This window comes from Pogona vitticeps, chromosome 1 (genome assembly GCF_051106095.1).
Source record: "Pogona vitticeps strain Pit_001003342236 chromosome 1, PviZW2.1, whole genome shotgun sequence".
Taxonomy (NCBI): Eukaryota; Metazoa; Chordata; class Lepidosauria; order Squamata; family Agamidae; genus Pogona; species Pogona vitticeps.
In genome coordinates this window covers 106,996,322-107,009,972 of record NC_135783.1, presented here as the reverse complement: position 1 = coordinate 107,009,972, position 13,651 = coordinate 106,996,322, and the positions used below count along the sequence as shown (strand labels likewise).

At 42.3% G+C, this 13,651-nt stretch overlaps 1 protein-coding gene across 6 annotated transcripts in view; it reads right to left on the bottom strand.

The window, feature by feature from the left end:
- BACH2 (BACH transcriptional regulator 2) overlaps positions 1-10,737 on the bottom strand; it is a 221,447-nt gene extending 210,710 nt beyond the window's left edge. For 2 of the 6 annotated variants that reach the window (XM_072998743.2, XM_078380667.1), the window contains exon 1: positions 9,656-10,187. The gene's annotated coding sequence lies outside the window, so the exon portion shown is untranslated. Of the gene's footprint in view, positions 1-9,655; positions 10,188-10,606 lie in introns of those variants that run through there. The other 4 variants (XM_078380655.1, XM_072998711.2, XM_072998751.2 and 1 more) reach the window with 4 other exon arrangements.
- Between the last annotated feature and the right edge of the window lie 2,914 nt (positions 10,738-13,651).

Below are 13,651 nucleotides of genomic sequence, written 5' to 3'. Positions count from 1 at the left end.
ATGGAAGTCAGCTGTGGCAGGTTTCCCAGCTGTAACAGGGATGGGTAATCACTACACACACTATTGGTGTCTGGTTCCAGCCTGGATTTTCTTGTTCCACGCACAGATGTCAGCCACTGGATCCTGCCCACCAGACTGCATCCTGCTTTATTCATGCTCTGATCGAATCCACTGAAACCAATGGGGCAGGTTAATCAAGACTCATTTAAATTTAATCAATTTCAATGGATCTACTCTAAGTATGATTAACTTTGGATCAAAATCATTAGGTTAAGCAAATATTTAATAAGGTAGTGGGAAGAGCTTCTCAGAAATTTCAAAATAGTGTTCATGGATACTAGTAGAAATTTTCCATTAATTTCAGAGTGTTCCTACTTAATTTCAATCTGAATATGGCAGAATAAATAAAATGAATACAAAACCAATATTATGCAAACATTTCAAACAAGCTTTAGTCTCAGAGCGAAAAAGTACAGGTGTTTTTCAAAAGACATGCTGCAATCCTGCACAAACTCCTTAACACAGCAAGACCTATATCTCAGTAAGCACATATAGAATTGTGAAATATGGAAAAATAATAAATAATAATTATCATGTGCCGTCAAGTCATTTCTGACTTATTGCGACCCTTTTCCGGGGAGACAACACTTAGAAGTCATTCACTATTTCCTTCTTTGGGGGGGCATCCTGGGACTCTGCAGCTTGCCCAAGGCCACACAGGTTGGCTCTAATAACAGGAGGCACAGTGGGGAATTAAACTCCAAGCCTCTGGCTCTAATACACCTAAACCACTCAGCTATCCAGCCAGTTATGCGTGAAAAGAAACCTATTAAAATTGTTTTCCATATTCTTGGAAAACAGTAAAAATATGAATCTACTTAGGTATAAAAAGCACAGGCCACCCAAGCTCTCAAAAGAAGAGAGGAAAATTAGTATCTTTCATAGAAAGCGAGAAACGTTATATTTCACTCATATACAGCATATATTTGGTTAGGGTTTTTAAAAAATTTATTTCTATCTTCCCTTCTGATTTATATGCATTGTTCCTTCAATAGCTCTTCTGTCAATGCTGGTAATTGTTGTACTAAGCCAGCAGCTTCAATTTAAGCTCATTATTGATCACACAGAAATTTATATGCATACCTCTGCTTGCTTGCTTTAAAATTATAATTTCAGCTCCAGCAGTGGCAGGCTAAGTATGACGCTTTTCAACACACTACAAAGATGCTTCAGTCTGATTCGAAAGCAAAATGAGCATGCTGCAACTCAGCTGGCTATGCTCATACATTTTACATTTTCTGGAGGCAAGCTTCAAAATGAATACTTAATTCATGCAGCTGCTATAAGATTATTATTGTATTTTCACCCTCATAACAGAAGAAACGGTGACCAAGTTTTGCAAAAGCTGAGCTGGCACTATTTCATCATTTGCAGCAACCATACGGAAAATTCAGAATGGAAAGATGGGCACTATAACAAATTACATTATTTGAGTTGGGGGGGAAGAGACCCTATCTTGCTAGCATAGCACGTTCTGTTATTTTAAAATGTCTGGATCAATTTGAAATGCATATTTAGTCCCTAATACTTCAAGCAAAGAGGAACAGAAGGTAGATCCAGAACTTGGAAAGTTACTTTTGAAAAATAATTCTTTGAACTTCCACTCCCTGGTGCTACTCAGCTATAGATGGATGTTTAGCTTGATAGTGACTCATAATATTATCCACTACCTTTATATTAATTTTTATTTCTTTTTTAATAAGTTCATGTAATAAGTAAGCAAATGATAAAAACTTTGAAAAATGGTATTTTATCTCCCTTCTGCACACACCCCCATGTACCATAAAACCTGCTCCAAATGGCTAAGAAAACTTGTGGAACATGTTTTTGAAAGCATGGAAAACTTGCAGAAGGAGAGGCATGGAAAGTCCCAATTCTACTGATGTTAGATATCAAAGCACATTGTTGCATTATGACTATATAAGAAAGCATATATAGGTTCATCAAAAGATGCATCCTACATGCCATAAAAATAACACAGCCAGATATTTAAGAGTCAAAACAACAGTCGTTTCTATGTCACTATACTCAAAATTTAATTGGCAAGAGATATTTAGTAAGCTATAGATATCCTTTAGCAATACAAGGAAGATATCATTTGGTAATACAAGGTAAACAAGTTTCTTTGTACACACTGCACAATTTTTACATAGTGAAGCAAGGGGAAGTTTCTTACATGTCAAATAATAATTCATCCACATACGTACACCAAATCATTAATTAAGACCTCAAAATCCTAAATACGTTCACTCAAGTATCAAAGGTTAGACTACTTTTAGGACTTCACATCTTTTTAAATGAGAGAGCCAGTAAGCTACTCATCATATAGCAGGACACTGAATATGTAAGATTCACTTTTTATTCAATGCATGACTTTATATCCTTCCATCGCTGTAAATACTGGATGTCTTGCATTTATAGAATTCTAGCAGTTGTAGAAAGCTTTTATTCTAAGCTCATGAAAAGCCACACTGAAACATCAGATATGATAGTTATATGAAGAGAAAGCATTCCTGTCAACAGTACTAGAGTTGAGACAGAACAGGGTTTTAGAAATTAAACATATCATTAGCAGTATACAAGCAGAAGTCTTTTTAAGCCTTAAGGGTAAATACAAGGGTTGCCAACACTGCACTATTGTACTAAGAAAACAAACATGTTTTATTTATTTGAGATAATATCATATCCTGTATTGCAGGTTCAACCTTTAATATTCTTTAAGGTAACCTTTAATGGATATTCCTTATGTTGTACTGTATTTAAAAACCTGAAAGGGCCATTGACACACAACATATACGGGTGGAAATCTGAGACCACACTACAGTAACAAATCAATCTCCTCTCAAGACAACTGCCAAAATACACCGTATTTCTACAGTCCTTGAAATGTAAAGAAAGCACTTACATTCTTTCCTGTGATAACTACTGTTAACATCTCACGTAAAGGAAGAGTTCCATACTCATGCCTCTCCCCCCCCCCCCCGTTTGATATAATATTAAAACACCATACTGAACGTGTTTCCTATTATAGTATCAAACATCTGCAAGACTTCAACTTCTATGTCTAAACATAGTTTACTATGCTATCAAATGCAGCCTGTACTTAATGATTTACATTAACTTTCAGTTCACTACTATCACACTTCTCTGTGTATCAAGGCATAATGACAGGAACACATGGATAAGAGAAGCCATGGCTGCAGGGTTTAATCATGTTTACTGTTAGTCTGAAGAGTCTTTCACCAGTTAAGCTACAGTTAAGATTCTCCAAGCTCAACATGCAATAAAATAAACCAATTTGGCTTTGTTCAGAATAGTACCAAAACTTTTTTTAAAAAATCTTGGGCCCAGGAGGCGTGGTGGTGGGGGGGAAAGACCTGCTAGAAACTAAAGACACTGTCATTAAGTGTTGATAATACTAATAGGGACTTATGCCCTAAGGGCCTTTTCTGTATTCTGTACCCAGAGACGTCCCTGAGAATATATCAAGTGCCATAACGTACCTGCTGTTCTTCATAGTGGTGACAATGATGAAAAGCATAATTGCAATGTGATTGCGATAATGAAGCAAAAATAGAGCACTCAACACCTAAATCCATGAGAACTGTCATTTCCCAGGACTTCTGGATCTTCAGTTAAAAACCATGATATCTGGAAAACAGTATTTCGATGGGCACTCACAACGCCTGGCCCCCAAAGTGTTGCTGTTAATAAAAGCTTGAGCAGTAGCTCACCTTAGTCCTTCAGCCAGCAGGAGAAAAAGAAGCAAGAAAGTGACAGAGAAGTAGCAATGGGACCAAGGCAGAGCTAGCAACAATCCAGCTCTGAACTTCAGAAAAGTTAAGACTTAAATCTCCGAAATCGGCATATATTTTTTAACTCTCCCATCCTTAAATTTGCTGCAGAAAGTATTAGTGTTGAATTGAGACGCATCGATGCTGCCAAAAAGGAAATAGCAAGGTGAGTGCCTCCTTGTTAAGACTGAGTTCAAGGATCTGCTTTAGACATACCAAAGACACAAAACAAAAATGGTTTCCCTTGAATTTCTGAATCCTTTCCAAACATGCACAGCAATTGCAGTAACTCTCTCTCTCTCTCTCTCTCTCTCTCTCTCTCTCTCTCTCTCTCTCTCTCTCTCTGTGTGTGTGTGTGTGTGTGTGTGTGTGTGTGTGTGTGTGTGTGTGTGTGTGTGTGTGTGTGTGTTCCACTGGCAACATCCAAGAACCACAATTTCAAACAACTCTTCGGCAGGTGGGACTAGTTCTGTGGTTTTTAGACTACCAATTCAAGTATGGGACTGTTTCTATTTGAAGATGGTATTCCATTGTACCCATTACTGAATGCATGTGCTCAAATAACACAGTTACACCAGAAAAGGTCCCCAATGAACCATTCATATCTTAAGTCCCACCAATCAATCTATCAAGAAACTTGAGTCTCACTATACAGTGATACAAAACAAAAAAGCCTTCTGTGACAGCTTAGGTTGGTAGGAAATGTCCCATCACATTACAGAGCAGAAGGGGAGTGAATTCTTAGTAATAACTATGAAAACACCATGTCCCGTGCACGCTGCTTCTGTCTCTCCCCTGTCAAACAAGTACTACTAATTAAGAACCACTGCCCTACAGGAATGTTCACTGTTTGTATTTTGCTTTTGGATAAAAATGGAACACTTTTGCTACTTGTACACACAGTCTCTCTACAACAACAACAAAGAAACAATGTCACATGCAGGTGTGTGCCTGGTTAAGTCTAAGACCTTGTTGGGTTTCTTAATTCTATCACCAGCTTCTCCGGAAGGAATCAAACACATACTGTTTTACACTGAAAGTTTCCCACAATACTATCTATCTAGTGACAAGTTAAATAGTAGTGTGTAGTCATCCTTCCACACCTTAACCTGTCTCTCCTGCTCATGAATCCATACCTTCCAGAAGTTAATTACGGCTAGATTTTATCTCAGTGTTGCTTGAACTTCTACAGTACTGCTCATCAAGAGATCTCTTAACTGCTGCTGAAAACATCAATCATCTCCATAGCATTGCTAAAGGCATTACTTGTGCAGTTTGAGAAAATGAAACATGTCACAGAACAAGTTATCCTCAGAGTGGGAATGCAAACATACAATCCCAACTTCTCATTCCCACGCTTGAAATGCAGCAATAAAATTAATTTCCCTTTTTGCACCCACAGAATTTTGATCTCAGGTGTCCATTACTATATTCATTGTAAAGGTAAAGGTTCCCCTTGACATTTAGTCCAGTCGTTACCAACTCTAAGGCGCAGTGCTCATCCCTGTTCCCAAGCTGTAGAGCCAGCGTTTTGTCCGTAGAGTTTTCCGTAGTCACGTGGCCAGTGCGACTTGACATGGAACGCCGTTACCTTCCCACCATGGTGGTACCTATTTATCTACTCGCATTTGCATGCTTTCGAACTGCTAGGTTGGCAGGAGCTGGGACAAGCAACAGGAGATCACTCCGTCACGTGGATTCGATCTTACAACTGCTGGTCTTCGGACCTTGTAGCACAGAGGTTTCTGCGGTTTAATCCACAGCGCCATCACGTCCCTATATATTCATTTATGCATATGCATATTCTACTATATTCATTACTGTAGGCTAATACTGGGCACAAGTCTTAGCACTGTCATCATTATTATTTAAAAATATGGGTTTTGCTATACTGCCATGTGCACGTGAATATATGTGTATTTTTTAAAAATTCCAATGGCAATCTGTAAATTCGCCAAGCATGCTGAATTCAACACATATCATCAACCTCGTATTGATGATACATGTTGAATTCAACGAGAGCTACTTATTTAAATATATTTACAGACCTTACTTTTCCCATTTAAAAATTCTTGTGGCAATTTTGAAATAGTATAAAAAGGACAGAAACACAACATGTTCAGAGAAAGTTCATTTTAAAACCTCACATTTCAGAGAGTCTAAAACAACCAAGCAACTTAAGGCACCAATATTTTTTTTTAGAAGAGAGATCATGGAACTGTATCTAAAAAGAGTTCCAGAGTCTAGGTACAACTACAGAGATGACCCATGATTCCTTTTCAGCCAAGGTTGCTCACTTGCTGACAGAACAGAAATGACACCTCCTCAGGTGATCTTGATAAGCCGTTGGCTTACCTGTTTGCAGCAGAGCACTTCACATACAGTATGCCATGCTGTCTTACATCCTATAAAAACCCAGTCAGAGTTTCGAAACTTCCCAAGCTGACCCCCTTCACACAGATCAACATTATCCCACATGACTGATGAGGGACTTAGGCTGACACCTTACATCCTACTTAAAATGCAGCCCCAAACCAGGTCCCCTCTAAGAAGGTGAGAGAAGCCCACACACACCTTCATTTTTTGAGGATCCTGGTACAGTATACTTACAAAATACAAAGAAAAGCTAAAACTAAGTTGCAAAAATTGTGGCATACTTTAAATGTTTACATTTAACAAAACATAGCATCTCCAAACCTCATTTGGAGGACTTTGATTTGAGGACTTTGATGAATAGTACACATTGCCCTTTGTGACTGGCCCTATAATTATAAATTTAGTATGATGTGCCCAAAATTGATGCCAACGTGAGAAGAGGATTGGAAATAGTTATTCTAGCTTTTAAGGTAAGCAGAATTCCCCATTCTGTTTGAACTCAAGTTTTTTTTTTTAAATTTCAAACTTTTCTAAACAAGTTCTATCACAGTTTGTTTCACCAAATCACTGTCGGAGGTAACCTAAGTTCAAATATAACAAGGGGCTTCATTTATTTTTTAAAAATGGGTAGGGGGGGAAATCCCATCTCCTCTTTATGGCTGCACCAAAGGCTAACAGAGGTAGGGGATGCAGAAGCCAGATGTTCAGCCAACATATACATTGGTCTTAAGAATGATAGTATAGTAGTATGTCTGAAAAGGTGCAGTGGTTTGCCTAAAGTAAACTAACAAGTTTATGACCGAAGCACAATTTGAACCAGGGATTTTGGATCCACAGTTCATTTTCTCAGCCTCTCTGCCATATACATGTCTTATCATTAGAGAATCTATTCTGCATCCCTACAACTACACAGAAACACACAATTGCTGTACGTAAGAAGTTTCTTCATAGCCAATCCACTGCACATTTTGTCCAGCTATGATCTGCAGATTCAGCCCTATGTAAATCTGCACAGGATCCAGAAGCACATTTATTAGGGAGTTAATTTCCCTCAACTTGGGGCGGGGAGAGGCTTCTTCTGAGCAAACAGTATGGGGCTGGGATGCACATAAGAAAGAATGGATTTTCTTAGAACAGAAGCTGTTAAAATGCTAAGAGATTTTAGCCCGAAACAGCAAATTTTAGCCTGCAACAGTGCATAGCAGCAAGACCATAATTTAACACTCTTTCCTTAACATAAATTCCTAAGCTGTTAAAAGATGTCATTACTGTATCGCATTTATTACCTTATGAAAAGAAATTTACTTCACCTTGGCCCAAGCTTCAGTAATAAAAAGCATGACAAACTCACAACAACTGAAGTATTTTAAGAAAGATGTCCAAAGTATTACAAAAATATTGTAGCCTGTTCCACAAAAGGGGAGGTATGATTTCACACTTAGCTTACTTCATGGCAGCCAAAGCTTTTGCAGTTAGCTGCCTGGTCTACAGGTTACATTTTTAATAAATGGGGCAAATCATTACCAGCGTTAACATCTCTCTCCAACTTCATACCCAAGGCAGAGCATTTAAAAATGCAAAGTTTTTCATTATGCATTATCTCTCCCTCTCTGAGAATGGGGTGCCACTATGAGAACAAGGTATTTTCATGGAAGGTAATCATCACTCTCTACTGCACAATTCAACAGAGTAAAATGATAAAAAGGATGGCATGTTCTAAAGGCTATCTGTTAGAGCCAAGGAGAAAGCAGTCTTTTGATACTCACCAGAAATAATTTTAAAAAATTTAAAGGATATTTTCACTTTCTGCATGGGCACTTTTAATCATTAATCTGCCACCCCAACTCAGAGTCCAACAAACACACTGAAATGAAACAGTTGCCTGGTTGCCCGAAGCATGCACACTAACGTGCCCAGATTTTTTTTTCGGCAGGGGGAGGTGCGGCGGCCGATTTCACTTCAAAGCAATTCACAGCATGATACAGCAAGCTTCAAAAGCCAGGGCTGTCTTTGAATAGAAGGATAACTTATCCAGTAGCCTAACCTCTCCAAATGTTTTGCCTTGCAACTCACCACAAGGTGACCACCACCACCACCACCGCTGCCTGCACTACCCTCAAAGAAAAGGGGGAGGGGGAGGGAAGAAAAGAGTCTAGGCAGGCACTGACCGCACTGACATCACAATACACATCAAATTATGAATAGGAAAACCCCAATGGGAAAATGAGGGCAGAACCAGCGGGGATAATGAGAGCCGCTTTACATATGCTCCTGCCCACGGTGGGCGGCTTTAATGGGTCTCTGGCAGGGGGCGCGCGGCCACCTAGAGGGGACACACACACACACACACACACACACACACACACACACACACACACACACACACACACACAAAAGAAACCTCCACCTCTCTTCTGCCCTCCGCCTCCTCATTATTCTGCCACTCCACGTCAAACACAATCTCACCCGGGCGCTCCAACTCCCTCGGAGCGATCAGCCCTTTCCCCTTTTATTACAAGTTTGGCTTTAAGGCGCGCCGAGATCTCTCTCTCTGCCGAGCTTTCCTCGCCCCATCGGGAAACCGGGACGCATCAAAGATATATGCGGGAGGGGGAGAGAGAGAGAGAGACGGAGGACAAAGGGGGGGGTGGGTGTTCAAAGGGCGGGAATATTTGACTGCCAACTCTCTCTCTTACACACACACCGTCCGCTGCTGCCTCCTTTTCCCAGCTCGTTAAAAAGGCCTCGCAACCTGACAGCTGCTGGCGGGGGGGGGGGGGGGAGAGAAAGCGCTGACGGGTCTCTCTCTCTCTCTCCCCCTCCCCTCCCCATCTCCCGCCTTGCAATGCCCGACTTTCCCTCTCTCTCCCACCTCCCCAGCCCCGAGCGGCTCCTCCTCTTGCTGCTTACTCCAGACACCTATTTGCTTATTAGTCTGTCCGAGGCAGTCGCCACTTTCCACCCCGCGGCGTGTTGGGACGGAAGCGTTAATGCCATTTAAAAACGACCCTGTCCCTCCCACTCCACGCACACAACACGCACATACACACACACACGCCTCCCCTTTGCTCCTCTCCTCAGCCTTCCCACAAAAGCTGCCCTCCTCGCACGGCACTCCGGGCGAACTTCCACCGATGCCCGCCACAAGCCCAAACTAAAGGCAAGCTCCCAACACACACACACACAGAGTCCCCCTCCCCGCGGTGCTTCCGCGGCGTCTCGCGCTCCCGAAGAGGCTGAGGCGAACCGGAGGAACCGACAAGGCGCCTGAACAAATTCGCCCCCCGAGGAAAGCCAACCTCGCTCGCAGCTTCGCTACAAACCCCGCGCCAAACTTCATCTCCTTCCGTGCTTAAGGAAGGAGGAAACCCACAAAAGGAAAGGCGGGGGGGGGGAGAGAGAGAGAAAAAGAGCGAGCGACTCACCTTTCAACTTTTCGGTCGCTCCCCCCCCCCCCCGGTGCTTTCTGCGAACGCTTGGAAGGGGCGGAAAAAATGTAGAGGGAAAGGAGGAGGAGGAGGAGGAGGAGGGCGGCGAAAGGACTCGATCGCGCTGAGGGTTCCTGTTGTTGCTGAGGTGGTGGTCTGTAGAAAATGTGCACCTAAAGAAGACGCGCGTCACACGCCGATTGCTTGGCAGAAAATGACATTAAAATGTAAAAAAAAAAAATAATAAAAATAAAACGGGCAGGAGCGGCCGCAGCCGAAACAGCTGCTTCACGAAGCGAAGTCTTGCAGAGGAGGTGGCGTTGGGGAGGGAGGGAAGGGGGGGAAAGAGGAAAACACACATAGACGGGCGGGAGCGGGGAAATGGAAGAGGGAAGCTAGAAGAGGAGGCGGGGGCGGCACAGGCAGCAACAGGGATCGGGGGGGGGGAGACAGAGAGAGATGGAAGGGGTGCTGGGGAGACGAAGACACACACACACACACACACACACACACACACACAGAGCAAGGGATTGCGCGGCCGCGGTAGCACCGGGGGGGGGAAGGTTTGCTGTCTGCAAAGGCGGCGGCGGCGGGGGGGCCCTCGGTGTGTTTGTCCGCTGCTCGTGGGCGTCGTATGGTTGCGGCTCCCGCGGTTGCGGCTGCCCCCGTTCTGCCGGTCCACCGACTCTGCTCGTGGCTCGCGCTCTTCCCAATGGAACGCCGCCTACTCCCCTCAATCGCTACATTGTTGACATTCGCAGGCTGACATCATCCTCCTCCCACTGCCGCCGCCGCCGCCGCCACTACCAACTACTACACACACACACATACACACAGATACGTACAAGCCAGACGTACACCCCGCCTTCTACCCCATTCACAACAACGTTGCGCAAATGGCGTAGCATCCTCTCCCCAGGCCGTGCGGATGCGGCTATTCAGGCGTACACTCGCTTGGCGAATAGCAGCTCCTGCGTCGACATTCCTCTCCGAAGGGCTTTTGTCGCATGCGCACATCTTCCCCGATCTCTCCCAACATTTCTCTTCTCCGTCGGTCCCTTCCTTTTTCTCTCTTCTTTTCCCCCTCCCACCCCTCGCTTCTGTTCGTATGGAGTCGAAAGGCACACTGGGAATTGTAGTCCTTGCCCCCTCCCCAATTCTGTGCGTGGAGATTTGAAGGTGGAGGCGGGGGGAGGAGAGCAAGGGAAACTCTTTTATGATGCCGCGCTGTCCCAATGGAGCAATGAAGCCGCGGCAGCCGCAGGGTCCGTGAGGCCGTTCGTGCTTTGTAGAGAGTGGATAGTAACACCCCCCCCCCGGCTGGTGGGTGACCTTTGGTCCTTTAAAGGAACAGACACAAACCATAATATTTATCAATATCCAAGAAGAGGGGGAAAATAATTAATGGAATTGAGGCAGACTTGAAATCCCAAAATAATTAAGTGGGAATCACTACTAAGGGATACAGATTACAATAATGTAGGTGGGGATAATTTTTAAAATCATAAATGCTTGCAGATGATTCAATTGGTAAGGGTGAATAGAATATATATTCAAATATTAAATATTTGTAAAACACCTTGTAAGGTATTGTTCCAAGTATATGCATGTATATGGATACTTATACATATTTATCTTCAAATCTTTACATGTACAAGTGTGTTTTCTTTCTTTCTTTCTTTCTTTCTTTCTTTCTTTCTTTCTATCTATCTATCTATCTATCTATCTATCTATCTATCTATCTATCTATCTATCTATCTATCTATCTATCTATCTATCTATCTATCTATCTATCTATCTATCTATCTATCTATCTATCTATCTATCTATCTATCTATCTATCTTCTCTGTAAATAATCTTATGCATTAGCACCAAGAAGAAATCTGCATGTCCTATCCCTGCAGCTGTGTTTGGGACCGAATGATGTTTCACACTCTTACAACCACAATTCCCATCATGTAAAGAAGGGATGGGGAATGTGTGGACTTTCAGATGTTGTTAGATTCTCTCTCTCTCTCTCATCAGCCCCAGCTAGTATGCTGAAAGCTTGAGCTGATGGGAGTTGTACTTCAACATCTGGAAGACCACACTTTCTGTCTGTCCACCTTAAAGGTTTAAGGCTAACAAGACTGAGCAAGAAATTGTTTTCCTGTACTTTTTCTTTTTCTTGCCTCTGTGCAAGCATTTCTACCGTCTTATCTTTTGTTGTTGTTCAGTTGTTAAGTCGTGTCTGACTCTTCATGACCCCATGGACCAGAGCACGCCAGGCCCTCCTGTCTTCCACTGCCTCCCGGAGTTTGGTCAAATTCATGTTGGTAGCTTCAGTGACACTGTCCAACCATTTCATCCTCTGCCGTCCCCTTCTTCTCTTGCCTTCACATTTTCCCAACATCAGGGTATTTTCCGGGGAGTCTTCTCTTCTTATGAGAAGGAATTACATTTCCTCTCTTTTAATGCTTCTGGATGTGTTAATTTTCAGATATAAGTAGTACGTGCACAATGAATAATCATTCACAGATTATAATGTGCATACTGCAGACTTAGAATTATTGTCATTCTTATGTATCTACAGTTCAGTGAGTTGGTTAGACAGACTCTTAAAGGAAAAAACAGATGTGGGACCAAATGCTGCTTCCATCAGCTCTAGCCCACAACATCAATGGGGAGGAATGGTGGTGGTGGTGGTTTGCAATCCAGTAATGTCTAGAGTGCAGCACTTAGCATTCCTATGTTTTAATCAAAAGAAAATTGGTTAAAAAAATAATGAAAAACAAATTTACGAAAATAACATTGTGTATGAGAAAAAGAATAGATTCTTTTCTTTTTACCTGTGGAGGAAAGCCCACTTCTGCTGCAACATGTGTGTCTCATCTTACAGTGCCAGCAGGTGGCAGGCACCATCTTATAAGAGGTACTCCCACCCATGTGAGGCATGGTTGTATATTTATGCATGCATGCATGTCCGTCCTTTATTTACTTTGCATCCGGCTCGAGGAGATGACCCTGTGTCTGATATCATCTTTCTTTTCTCCTTACTTCATCATCTTTGAAAAACCCAGAGCTATGTCCTGGTTTCCAAGCACCAATAAATGATACCTTAAGTAGTCTTCCCCATTGAGTTCTCAAGTGTCAAGAGTTCCCTGAGTGAGATTGACCTTTCCAGACCCTACAGCATGCACTTTTGCGCATACACACTGTGTACAGAATAAGAAAGTGGAACCATTGTCCAGATAAGCCACACAATGAAGCTGCCCATTGAATTGGTGAAATTGCTATGCAGTACTGTATTCAAGTAGGTAAGAAACATCCCATTCACAACAGCAGTAATGTTGCAAGGGTTATATTAGCATAGCCTAAATTGAGGATGATCATGGGCTAAAACTATTGCACGGGGTTGAATTTCTGGTAAAATTCCAGAGATCCACAGAGAATAGCCACAAATTTCACAGAGCCTACTCCTTTCTCATTAACTGGCACTTAAAAGTCTCAATAATTAATTCTGAGATATTGTAAGAGAAAGAATTAAAAAAATTCTTTAATTACAGTTGATTGACATTACAAACTCGTGTATACTGCTTTCTTTACTGCACACATACTTAGCAACCGACTGAACAGATCAATAGCAAGCAAACAACTGCCACCAACCTAGGAAAGAAAGAGAATGAGCCAGCAGAGAGACAGGGCTGTTTTTGAAATCAAAGGCTGGAAGGAACGATTGGATCGTGTTGGATAGATAATCACCCTAGTCCAAAAAAGTTCCTCCCAGTCATACAATAACAGGAAGCTTGTCAGGTGACAAATAACACTCCAACGAAAACCAGTGATAGGGAATTCTTGATCATAGGTAATGTAAATTTTTATCTGTGGCCTTTTAGGTGACTTCCAAAGTAAATCAGTTGTCTGTGTGAGTGAGGGCAAGGTGTTCTTGGTTTTCACACTTGGACACAGTCTCTTCTGAGTGCTGAGAAGAGACAACTTCACACCTATTCCAC